This window comes from Staurois parvus, unplaced genomic scaffold (assembly GCF_062004578.1).
Source record: "Staurois parvus isolate SC_StPar_1 unplaced genomic scaffold, SC_StPar_1.0 ptg000354l, whole genome shotgun sequence".
Classification (NCBI taxonomy): domain Eukaryota; kingdom Metazoa; phylum Chordata; class Amphibia; order Anura; family Ranidae; genus Staurois; species Staurois parvus.
Genome location: NW_028318150.1, coordinates 336,549 through 350,520, shown reverse-complemented (window position 1 = coordinate 350,520; position 13,972 = coordinate 336,549).

Sequence of the window (13,972 nt, the reverse complement as noted above, 5' to 3'; positions counted from 1 at the left end):
ACGGTGGCTACCCAGAAATATAAAATCATGTATATATACGTGTGATTTTGCACAGCCCTGTCGCCCTGTAGCAGTAGTTCTGCTATAGGGTGGTCGGGAAGCGGTTAATATTGCGTAAAGCAGCATAGATTTATTGGAAGACATTTGGATAGCTCCAGTCAGTTGCCACTGTTTTACAGATATGGATGATGCAATGATTTTGATAAATGGCAGCTCATATTTAGCACATCTGCCTTGCAGCACTGGGATCCTTGGATTGAATCCTGACCAGGACACTGTCTGCGTGGAGTTTGCATGTTCTCCCTGTGCTTGTGTGAATTTCCTCCCGCACTCCAAAGACATGCTGGTAAGCTAAGTGGCTCCTGTTTAGACTGGTCTTGGTATGTATGCTTGTGAGTTTGGGACCATAGACTGTACGCTTCATGAGGACAGGGAGTGATGTAAACTAATATTATCCGGATACACAGAGATGGAAAATCATCCGGGTAAGCAGTAATAAACCCAAAATCAAAAATGTAAGATATTGCAGCTTATCAATCATTAGATTTGTTGGCTGCATTACTTTTTTTTTTAGGATTTTTTCCGTGTGTTAACACCTGGTGATCTGGCCAGTAACACACATCCTGTATTAGAGTGCCCCCACTCTGGATGAAGGAGCACAGGGCAGGGGCGGACTGACAAGTCATGGGGCCCCCGGGCAATAGGGGATCATGGGGCCCCTGTGTCCTTGCCCAAACTCAAAAAAGCCTATGAAAAAGGTACCAGGGGCATCTCATGGGGCCCCCTACTGACCCCGGGCCCTCGGGTAGTGCCCCAGTTTCCAAATGGTCAGTCCGCCCCTGGCACAGGGGCACCTTTGGACAGCAGCACTGTCTGTTTGAGGGGAGGGTAGTGCCAAACTACAGCTCACGTTTTATAAGCTGTTACAGCAGACAGTTTTTTTCTTTTTTGGCATAAAGGTTTTACATGAATAAATAAAAGCTGATCATTCTAAGCTCCCCTGTCATTGTTAAATGGTTTGTCTCATCTCTGTAATTGGTACAGACAGACTTACACCTCGGTCACATCGGGTGCAATTTGGCATGTGATTTGCATGCCATGAGACTTGCAAATTGTATGCCAAGTCGTACCCTATTGTCTGCTATTAGAGCGGTCATATTGGTGCGGTTCCGACTTGGTCAGAGCCGCACTGATTTCTAAAGTAGTACATGCACTACTTTTGTTGCAATTTGCATAGACATCTGTGTCAGATGTCTTGGAAATCGCAACTGAATTCGGCAAGTCACCCAATTTTGAAATCATGCAACTTCACTGTAAGTCGCACGATTTCAAAATCGGCTTTGATGTGACCGGGGGCTTACTGGAAGGATAACCAGATGAAAATAGAAGAAAGAAAGTCTAAAAAAGAAAATGAGTGCAGCCATCACATGTAAGAATTGTAAGCTGCAATATAATAAATGTTTACTTGCAGCTATTACTTGCTTTAATCGTTTAATACCACTTTAAGTCCCTAATTGATTTTAATGAAAGCACCTGAAAAATGCTCAAAAATGCAGGTTTTCTTGCCTACGAACTACACTGCTCAAAAAAATTAAAGGAACACTTTTTAATCAGAGTATAGCATCAAGTCAGTTAAACTCCTGGGATATTGATCTGGTCAGTTAAGTAGCAGAGGGGGTTGTTAATCAGTTTCAGCTGCTTTGGAGCTAATGAAATTAACAACAGGTGCACTAGATGGGCAACAATGAGGCGACCCCCAAAACAGGAATGGCTTTACAGGTGGAGGCCACCGACATTTTTTTCCCTACTCATCTTTTCTGTTTTTCACTAGTTTTGCATTTGGCTAGGGTCAGCGTCACTACTGGTAGCATGAGGTGATACTTGGACCCTACAGAGGTTGTCCTATGGACACAGCTGATCATGTGATGAGGTAAAAGGCCAATCACAACGGCCTTTTACCACATGATCAGCTGTGTCCAATGACACAGCAGATCACAATGTAAATACAGTTGCCGGTTATCAGCTGCACTTTCCTCACGCTGTCACAGCAAGAGGAAAGTACTGCTGATAACCGGCAACTGTCATAGAGCAGATTGGCACTAGTCATCAGGGCACTGATGATCAGTGCCCAGAAGTGCCACCCAGCAGTGCCTCCCACCAGTGCCACCCATCAGTGCCATTCATTGCTGCCCAGCAGTGCCACCCACCAGTGCCCAGCAATTCTGCCAGTCAGTGCCGTCAGTCAGTGCCGCCAGTAAGCGCTGCCCATTAGTGCCACCTATCTGTCCCCATCATTGCTGCATATCACTGCAGCATCATCAGTGCCTCCTCTTCAATGCCCACCAGTGCTGCCTCATCAGTGCCACTTCAGTGCTGCCTATCTGTGCCACCTCATTAGTGCCCATCAGTGCTGCCTATCAGTGTCCATTAGTGCTGCCTATCAGTGCTACCTATCAGTGTCTCCTCATCAGTGCCCATTAGTGCTGCCTATCAGAGCAGCCTCATCAACACACATCAGTGAGAAAAATTACCTGTGTGCAAAATTTTATAATAGAAACAAAGAAAAACTTTTTCTTTCAAATTTTATGCTCTTTTTTTTGTTTATAGTGCAAAAAAATAAAACACCCAGAGGTGATTAAATACCACCAAAAGAAAGTTCTATTTGTGTGCAAAAAAGTATAAAAATTTCATATGGGTACAGTGCTGCATGACCGTGCAATTGTCATTCAAAGTGTGTGAATGCTGAAAGCTGAAAATTGGCCTGGGCACGAAGGGGGTAAAAGTCCCCAGTAGGCAAGTCGTTCAAACTCTGCCACAGTTCTAGTGAATATGTTTCCCCAACACATTTATGAAAGATGCAACCTGATTGATTGCTATTGTAACCACTTTGCTTCTATTTCTTTTTTTGTTTCTCATTATATAGTCACATTAGGGTTGATCTACTAAAGTCAAATAGGCTTTTCACTTTGCAAGGGAAGTTGCACTTTGTAAGGGAATTTGCCCCAGTGCTTCATGTGATATAGTTTCACTTTGTAAAGAATACCCAATCACGTGCAAGGAATTAAAAAAAAAAATGTTTATTCTTGCACATGATTGAATGGTGGAAGTCAGCAGAGTTTCACCTCATTCGCTAAGCTCTGGCAGCAATTGCCCTGCAAAGTGAAAAGTCTATTTGACGTTAGTAAATCAACCTGATTGTGTATGGCCAGTTTAGGAGCTCTGAGTTGAAAGATTACTTGGGCTTGTGTTTGTCCTTTGTACTGGCTATTTGTAGTTTTAGCAACAATACTATCAGGTAATCCATGTGTCACTATACTCACAGGTAGGAATTCCAAAGTAAATGATCTCAAATATTCAAGAACCTTTTCTTTTATTCAGTAGTTCATGCAGACAGAGCCTGTATACATATAAAAGACACAAGGGGGTTGATTTACAAACACTGGAGAGTGCAAAATCTGCTGCAGTTCTGCGTAGAAACCAATCAGCTTCCAGGTATTATTGTCAAAAACTAATTGAACAAGCTGAAGTTAGAAGCTGATTGGCTACCATGCAGAGCTGCACCAGATTTTGAGTGCAGCTGATTTTTAGTAAATTTCCCCCAAAGTGATGGGACATCCCAAATTTTAGAGTTGTCACCAGCACAACAGGTAAGGTTTCTTAATATCTCCTGCTGCATCCCCAGCACAGGGGGTAAAGGGGGCACGAATAGCACAAAGTAAACTGACCGCGGTTTTAACGAAAAAAGTTGCTGAAGAAAGAAGCTGATTGGCTACCATGCACAGCTGCACCAAATTCTGAGTGCTTCAGTTTTAGTAAATCAACCTAATTGTGCTATCCAAATAGGATCAGCTCAACACTGCAGACCGCAGCTGGATCTAGGGGAGGTGCTGGGGTGGGCTGCGCCCCCCCCCAGATTTTAGTCATGGCTCCTCCCCAGGTGGGACAGTAGTGATGAGGACAGTCCATGTAAGGGGGCACTGTGATGGGGACACCTGATGATGTAAGGGGCCACTATGATGGGGATAACTGATCATATGTAAGGGGCACTCAGATGGTGACAATTGATGTAAAGGAGAACTCTTATGGGGATCGTGATGTAGAGGGCAATCTGATGGGGACCCTGCTGTCAGGGGATGCTCTGATGGGGACCCTGATGTAAAGATGGGGAGGTGTTCTGTAGTCCATTCAGGTGCAAGCAACTTTGCTCCTCTATAAATACAGTATACATTGTCCCAATAGGACAGGAAGTGTATTACGAACAAGATCTCCAGGTAAAGAGGAAAAAGCTGAAAAAAAAACTAATGTGGCCAACTCATCTAAGGGCTGGTAATGAGTTAAGAATATATATTGTTCTTAAGTTTAGATAAGCTTTACCTAGGCTGAAAAAAGAATTCTGTAAATTGAGAGTCTAGCCTGTCTGGCAGTTTTGGTCCAGTGGAAGACAGACAACACCCCTGACCTTGGTGTAATCCAATTTTTATCAGCCTTTGTTACCCAGGAGCAGGGCCGGTGCTAGACTATTTTGCACCCTAGGCAAGTCCAGCTACTTATGCCCCCCCCCCTCATCTATATTGATGTGATTTGGATCCCACATTACAGGAATATTACCCAGGCATTCCCTGAAAGTTGCTTCAGAGTTGCTTCAAAGTAGTACTCAAGTTGCCTGGCAAAAGTCGCACTGTTAAGTCGCGTGACTTTCAGGTCTCACTAGTGTGAACCAAGACTAACATTAGTGGTCAGTGTGAAAGTGACCCTTTATATTGCTGGTCAGTTTAGAGGGGAAATTAATACACCACAGCTCAAGGAACCTCTTGGAACCTCTGCAGGTACCCTAGGGTTTACTGGAGCCCTGGCTGAGAATCTATTGAATATACACTCACCGGCCACTTTATTAGGTACACCTGATCAATTGCTTGGTAACACAAATTGCTAATCAGCCAATCAAAGGGCAGCAACTCAATGCATTTAGGCATCTAAATGTCATGAAGACGACTTGCTGAATTTCAAACCGAGCATCAAAATAGGCAAGAAAAGGGATTTAAGTAACTTTGAACGTGGTACGGTTGTTGATGCCAGACGGGCTGATCTGAGTATTTCAAAAACTGCTGATCTACTGGGATTTTCACGCACAACCATCTCTAGAGTTTAGAGAGAATGGTCTGGAAAGGAGAAAATATCCAGTGAGTGGCAGTTGTGTGGACAAACATGCCTTGTTGATGTCAGAGGTCAGAGAAGAATGGGCAGACTGGTTCAAGATGATAGAAAGGCAATAGTAACTCATGTCAATATGAACCAAAATCTCAGAGTAACGTTTCCAACACCTTGTTGAATCTATGCCATGAAGGATTAAGGCAGTTCTGGAGGCAAAAGAGGGTCCAACCCAGTACTAGCAAGGTGTACCTAATAAAGTGGCCGGAGAGTGTATGTCATGAGTAAATGTCAGTGGAAGAAGTAGCACCATATAGCTTTCAGTCTGGTGTGATTGCTCTGGTATGTGAAGGTTAGAAAGTGGATATAGGAACTGTGACTGACAACAACAACTGTGGTGTGTCTGTGATAGCCTGCAGCTTACTAACAGAAAGTCATCATCAGGTTTCATCTTTTCAGTCATTTGCTGTAGTGAATTAGTTAACCCAAAAACTTTTTTGTAACAAAACACAGGACACACAAGGCCACTTTTTCTCAAATACATTTTGTGTAGATTATTATTTCAGGGGTGCCTTTTGGCTCCTTTTTCCTTCTAGTGACACCACCAACACAGCAACATTTTTTTCTTATAATCGGCACCATTGATACAGGGTCATTTTTCCTTCCAGTGACACCATCAATACAATGGGATTTCTTGCTTTACTATTAGTAGCCCCAAATTTTTCTTCTGGACAGTATGCGCAGTGTTATTGCTTTGGAACTTCTTTGGCGCATGCTACAGCCATTACATTTGCTTTAGCACGGTACATTACATGAGCCACTATTAAACCCCAAGGGTCCTTTCTATGCACAACTGAAATAAAAAAAATATTTGTTCCTACTGCTATTCTTAGTAAAGTTCTGAGACATTTGGTAACCTAAAGTGGAAAGAAAATGAAAGAGTACAGATAAAGTATGTCCCAGGTCACATTTGGCTTGGTTTAATTAAAGGGAACTTTACCTTACCCTAGGTTCACATTTCCGCATTTTCACCTGGTATTTTTGGAAAGGGTCAGGGACTTTTTTTAACACAAAAAGTTGCGTTTTTGGTGCTATAGACTTCATTGGAGACACTGCAGAAAAGCATGTAGTGCATTTTTTGCCGCGTTTTTGATGCATTTTGCATTTCAAATCTGCCTAGCAACAAGAAAAATTTTAAAAATGAAAAAAAAATGTGAAAAGCATCAAAAACACTGCAAAAACGCGTCAATAATGCAGGTGCAAAAATGCAAACGCAATGAAGAAACGGCTCATACACAACCTGCATAGGTGTGAACCTAGCCTTAGAGAAACATTGGGGTTTGTGATTGCTGGTTTATCCTAATGCCAGCTGCCTAGAAGTCTTGCTGATCTTCTTGCTGTCAGCACGACCATTGGTACAAGTTGTCCTTTAAGACATGCCCCGAGTACAGCTCACTTCACTGTGTGCATTGACTATGAATCAGCTCTCCAGATCCTCTTCATCCTGCTCATATATGCCATGGTGAGCCATACTCTTGGTGTCCTCCAACCATTTCTCTCTAGCAATGAATTGGGTTGTGGTTTGCATGCTCAGGATAAAGAGGACCCAAATGGTATTTTTCTGAAGCAAGGTTTGTGCCAACAGGATTGGGGACAAAGGTAAGTATTTTTGCAGGTGGAGGATGTGGGCGTATTTTAAAGTGGAAAATAGTCATGGTGGGTAACCACTTGCCATAATGTGCAAGTATGCACTGGATACATTATGGCACACTTGCCTGCAAAAGTGCACCCCCCCCCCCACCCTTCAGTTATGTAAAATTCTTATTTTACCTCATCACTATGGCGCTGCCGCTAACATCTTTGTCTGGTCTTCATCATCTTCGTCTTCACCTTGATTTGCTAGCTTTAGGTGACTTCCATGCATACGCATATGGGTCAATTTATCCCTGCACCCAAGGCATCCTGACGATGTATACAAGTGGCGGACCAAATGGCTGACCACGGTCCGGAACCAGACCGAGGAACAGTCCTGGCCGGACCGCAGCCATGCCACTGCCATGGCTGTATCCACTTCCAGGCCTCTCACTCAGCCACCAATGTCATCCTCACAGTGGACAGGGTGTGAGAAGCTGCAGACCAGGACTGAGGGGCAGGAACTGGTGATTACCCAGCTTGTTAATATGTAAAGACTTCCACTCTCTGCAGCTCGAGACAGAAAGCGAGAGTCTTTACATACAGTTAGATCCATATATATCTGAAGACAGGCACAATTTTAGTTTTTTTCAGGTATTGACCAAATGTCAGGGACCACGGCTCCAGGGTCCGCGATCGCGGCTCCGTCCCTCGCGCATGCGCAGTGGCGGCGGCTCGCGCCGGGACACGGGCACTAGGTCCCGGCGAGCCGCGGATGACAGGACGCCGCGCATGCGCAGTAGGAGCCGCGGGCGCGCCTCAGGCGTCCAATGACAGCCGGGGGCGCGTCCTAGCCGGCCAATGACAGTGCAGGGCGCACTATTTAAAGATGCCCTGCACTGTCACAGATTGCCGCAAGGTCTTCTGTGATCCTGAGTTCCTGCACCTATCCTGTGACCCTGATTGACCCTGACTATTCTGCCTGCTCCTGCGTTTGACCCGGATTGTCCTGACTACTCTGCCTGCTCCTGCGTTTTGACCCGGATTGTCCTGACTATTCTGCTTGCTCCTGCGTTTGACCCGGATTGCCCTGACCATTCTACGGATTGACTTCCCTGCTGACCCTGCGTGTTACCCGACTACTCTCGCCTACCGATTCTGTACCCCGCTTACCCCCACGGGCCCACAATCCGTTACTACCCTGCTGGGGCCGCCATCCTCTTCATATCTGGCTCTCCCGGTACCTGTCCCCAAGGGTCTCCTCAGCCACTGGCGGGCCTGCTCGGAGGTCGTGACCTGGCCCGGGACTGTTTCAAGTCCATCCCCACCATCAGGGGCTCTGGTGAAAGCACAGCCCGGGCTTAGACCCCACGCTCTGAGTAGGTCTGTCAGTTGGCAGCCTGAGGCACCACCTGGCGGATCATAACACCAAAACATATTCAAGCTATAGTTCTATAATGGATATGGGATGAAAGTGCACACTCTCAGGTTTAATTTGAGGGTATGTACAAATTGGAGAAAAGGTTTAGGAATTACAGCTCTTAAGAGTAGCCATCCACCCCTTTTTCAAGGCACCAAAAGTAATTGGACAATTGAATCAAAAGCTGTTTCATGGCCAGGTGTGGGCTACTCCTTAGTTAGTTCTTCATCAGTTAAGCAGGTAAAAGGTCTGGAGTTGATTCTAAATGTGGTATTTGCATTTGGAATCTACTAAATGGCTGTGAACCTACATTACGTGTTCAAAGGAGCTCTCCATGCAAGTGAAACAGGCAATTGTAAGGCTTCAAAAACAAAACAAATCCATCAGAGAGATAGCAGCAACATTAGGAGTGGCCACATCAACAGTTTGGTACATTCTGAGGAAAGAATGCACAGCTGAGATCAGCAACATAAAAAGTCATGGACGTCCTTGGAAGACAACAGTGGTGGATGATTGCAGGATCCTCTCTATGGTAAAGAAAAACCCATTCACGACATCCAGACAAGTGAAGGACACTCTCCAGGAGGTGAGGGTATCATTGTCAAAGTCTACAATCAAGAGAATACCTCACAAGAGCAAATACAGAGGGTTCACCACAAGGTGCAAACCATTCATAAGCCTGAAGAATAGAAAAGCCAGATTAGATATTATCTAAAAAAGCCAGACCAGTTCTGGAAAAGCATCCTTTGGATGGATGAAACTAAGATTAATCTGTACCAGAATGACGGGAAGAAAAAAGTGTGGAGAAGACTTGGAACAGCTCATGATCCAAAGCACACAATGTCATCTGTAAAACATGGAGGACGCAGTGTGATGGCATGAGCATGCATGGCTTCCAGTGGCACTGGGTCATTGGTGTTTATTGATGATGTGACAGAAGACAGAAGCAGCCAGATGAAATCTGTAATGTTTAGAGAGATACTGTAACAGAACCGGAACCCAACCACTCTTGGGTATATTTCGTTATACCGCAGCTTCCCCTGTCCGAACACCATGCACGGACCCCACGCTTGAAATCCCTCAGGAAAAAGACAGCACCCAGCTCTTCTTAAAACAGGAAGCCAACAACTCTTTATTTTTAACACAACACACAGGATATACACAGAAGGCGGGGAAAGAAAACCAGGGACAGGAAACACATCATCAGCCCGCCCCATCAGTGGGAAGGGCTACAGTATAGACAGGAAACACCTCATCACCTCTCCACATCCAACCAAGACACAGAACAATGGGATAGCACATGGCAAGCAAACAATGGACAGCCATGTGGCAGAAAACAATACATGGCATTAGACAATTGGCAACCACATGGCAGGGACAAAGGAACACACACTATACACAAGACTGGGACATTCACATTTACACCCTGTACCCCTTAACAGGCACAGGGTGGGTTAAACATAATGAGGGGGACATGAGCTGTCCAAGCGGTCCCCCCACCCCCCAAAAGTCACTCCCGTCACAAATACTGTCAGCCCAGATTCAGCCAAATGCAGCAAAGTTGATTGGACAGCACTTCACAGTACAGATGGACAATGATCCAAACACACTGCAAAAGCAACCCAGGAGCTTTTGAAGGAAAAGAAGTGGAATATTCTGTAATGGCTGAGTCAGTCACCTGATCTCAACCCAATTAAGCATGAATTTCACTTGCTGAAGGCAAAACTAAAGGTAGAAAGACCCACAAACAAAAAACAACTGAAGACAGCTGTCGTTAGAGCCTGTCAAAGCATCAGAAAGGAGGAAACCCAGTCGTTGGTAATGTCCATGGGTTTCAGACTTCAGGCAGTCATTGCCAGTAAAGGATTCTCATCAAAATATTAAAAATGAACATTTTATTTATGATCATATTCAGTTGTCCAATTACTTTTGGTTCCTTGAAAAAGGGGGGAAGGCTACTCGTAAGAGCTGTAATTCCTAAACCCTTCCTCCAGTTTGGATGTACAAAACCTCAAATTAAACCTGGGAGTGTGCACTTTCAGCCCATATCTATTATATAACTATAGCTTGAATATGTTTTGGTAAATACCTGAAAAAATCTAAAATTGTGCCTGGGTCCAAATATATATCGACCTAACTGTATATATAGCAAGCCAGGCAATCTCCCGCTTGTTAACAAAATAACTTGGACAGCTCCCGCCCCTCAGTCCCAATCTGCAGCTCCTCCCACCCCCGCCCGCTATGAGGATGACATCGGTGGTGGGCTGGAGGCCCAGGAGAGGACACCCCAGAAGGATTAGTGCCTCTGCTCTGCCTAAGGTACCATAGGACTGTGCAGAGGAAGGATTATATTAAAAGGGGCACTGTGTTAAGGGGGCACTGTGTTTTGATGGGGGTGCTTTGTTGTGATGGGGGTGCTATGTTGTGTTAAGGGGCACTGTGTTGTGTTAGGGGTGTTATGTTGTGTTAGGGGCACTGTGTTGTGTTAAGGGGCGCTGTGTTGTGATGGGGGTGCTGTGTTGTGATAGGGGCACTGTGTTGTGATAGGGGCGCTGTGTTGTGTTAGGGGCGCTGTGTTGTGTTAAGGGGTGCTGTGTTGTGATGGGGGTGCTGTGTTGTGTTAAGGGGCACCGTGTTGTGTTAAGGGGCACCGTGTTGTGTTAAGGGGCACCGTGTGGTGTTAAGGGGCACTGTGTTGTGTTAAGGGGCACTGTGTTATGTTAAGGGGCACTGTGTTGTGTTTATGGGCGCTGTGTTGTGTTTATGGGCGCTGTGTTGTGATGGGGGTGCTGTGTTGTGTTAAGGGGCACTGTGTTGTGTTAGGGGGTGCTATTTTGTGCTAGGGGTGCTGTGTTGTGTTAGGGGCGCTGTGTTGTGTTAGGGGTGCTGTGTTGTGTTAGGGGTGCTATGTTGTCTTAGTGGCACTGTGTTGTGTTAAGTGGCACTGTGTTGTGTTAAAGGGTGCTATGTTGTGTTGGGGCTCTGTGTTGTCTTAGGGGTGCTATGTTGTGTTAGGTGCACTGTGTTGTGTTAGGGGTGCTATGTTGTGTTAAGGGGCACTGTGTTGTGTTAGGGGTGCTATGTTGTGTTAGGGGCACTGTGTTGTGTTAGGGGTGCTATGTTGTGTTAGGGGCACTGTGTTGTGTTAGGGGTGATATGTTGTGTTGGGGCACTGTGTTGTGTTTAGGGGCACTGTGTTGTGATGGGGACACTGTGTTGTGATGGGGCACTGTGTTGTGATGGGGGGTGCTATGTTGTGTTAGGGGTGCTAAGTTGTGTTAGGTGCATTGTGTTGTGTTAAGGGGTGCTATGTTGTGTTAGGTGCACTGTGTTGTGTTAGGGGTGCTATGTTGTGTTAAGGGGCACTGTGATATTTAAAGGGGCACTGCGATGTAAAGGGGGGCAGTGATGCGAAGGGGAACTGAGGACACTGTGGGACTTCTTTAAAGAGGTGACTGTGATTTAGAGGGGACTACAGTATGAAAGGTACGCTACAAATGATAATGTACCGGGGGACTGTGATGTGTTATATTGCCAACAAGATCCGGACCTCTGCTGGAAGGAGATTTTGCTGACCGGACCTGTGTAAATTTTAATTCAAGACCCCTGATGTATACTAAGATGTGCATGCATGATATGTGGGACATGGTGTGTGCATGTGGCACACTGAGAAAAGTGCTAGTATGCTATTAATGCATAGACATCTCTGTGTATAGCAACCATAATGACATGGGCAACTAACCACATGGAGAACAAGAAACAGCATCATAAATTTCTGCATTGCCTTCTACAGAAGGAGGACAGGTTGCTGCCAAAAAGGCTGGAGCAGACACTTGATACCTGTGAGATACAGCAGAAAGCTTCAATGTATTAAATAGTTGCAATTTTTTCTTTGTACTGTGTGGCTTGAAAGTAATACAACCAAAACAGATTTGACATTTTGGTCAATCTCTCCGGGGGAACGCAAACATTTACTTAACTGCTATGTACTTGTCTCTGGAGACCGTGTAGCCTGAGTGAGCATAGAGCACTAAGGTGGGACTATAACCTCTTGGGGTCATTCTATGCTGTACAGCTGGCTTTCAGGACACTGTAGTGGAATCTAAGTGTGTGTAATTTCTTACATTGACTAATATCATGTTATATCATTACCATATCATGTTATAGAATGTACCCTTAAGATCTCAAATACAGTAGTGCAACCATACTTGACATGAGGTCTTTGGGCTGCATGCATCTCACCTTGGCAGCAATACACAGCTTGGTGGGTCGCTAGAGAAGAACAGCACTAGCAAGATGAACTATCTTTTCTACCCCAACACATACACAGAAACTTCTCCTCTCTTAGAATAGAGTTTGAGGGTGAGGAACAAAACAGTCGGAGGCAGTGCTTTTTATGAGGCAGTCAGTAAAGGTGGACATGGTGGTACCCACATCTTATATTGTAATAAGGGGCATATTTTCTGCGAGGCAAACAAGGCGCTCGCCTTGGGCGGCATTTTTCAGGGGGGGTAGTATTACCCCCCCAAAGAAGGGACGTAGACTGTCCTGCGGTCCCTGTGCCCTGCCTTCAGCTGCCGGTTCCTCTGTGGTGACGTTGCACAGGTGACCGGGAGCGGATGGCGCTGTGTATCAGGAGGCTCCGGGGGCACTGGGGCTGGGTGGAAGAGTGGCGTGAGGGGAGCGGTCATGAGGCTCCGGGAAGGGAGCCAGGTGAGTGAGCAGAGGGCTGTTGGTGGGAATGAAGACATTTAAAATGGTTTCATTCTAGAGACCTGTGAAGGCCTGGATTCTTTCTTGGATACTCAGAATATAACTGGTTACTAGTTATAGGTAAAGTTGATCCAGGGAATATCCGATTGCCTCTCAGGGATCAGGAAGGAATTTTTTCCCCTGCAGCAGCAAATTGGGTCATGCTTTGCTGGGTTGTTTTGCCTTCCTCTGGATCAACTGTGGGTATAGGATTGTAACTTTTTTTTATGGTTGAACTGGATGGACTTTTGTTTTTTTCAGCCAGACTAACTATGAAAGTGAGTCTCTCTCTTTCTCTCCTGGGGGGGAAGGGGCGGCCATTGATTTTTTTTTTTTTGTTACCTAGGGCAGCACAAAACCTAAATTCACCACTGATTGTAAAGTGAACACTGAATGCTGTGTGGGTATTCTTATTAACATCTCAACCAAGCCCTGTTCTGTAATTGCTTGATAAGTGGCAGTTATTTTTGGATATGAGCAATCCAATGAACTTAACTCATAGGTTGACCTGGAGCACACTAGTCTGGATGGTCACAGTCTTATCAGGTTGCACTGTTCCCCATTCCTGGTGAATTTTAGGTGACCCCTTGTGTATGGTGTCATACATCATGCACATACATTATCATCATTGGTTATTATGGCAGTTGCGCATATTCCACTGCTCCCTACTATATGTCTGTAGTAGTTCTCAGAGTGTGCAGTAATAAGCAGACTTGGGCTACACAAGGAGAGCAGCAGAAGTAAGATATGCTTGGTCAGGACCAGGTGCGGACTGACAACTCATGGGGCCCCCCGGGCAATAGGGCATCATGGGGCCCCTGTGTCCTTGCCCAAACTCAAAAAATCCTATAAAAAAGGTACCAGGGGCATCTCATGGAGCCCCCTGCTGACCCCGGGCCCTCGGGCAGTGCCCGAGTTTCCAAATGGTCAGTCTGCCCCTGGTCAGGACATATTTATAAAGATGTAGAGATGACAGTCATCAAACATTACCGCAGGTGATTCTTCCAGGTGCACGAAATG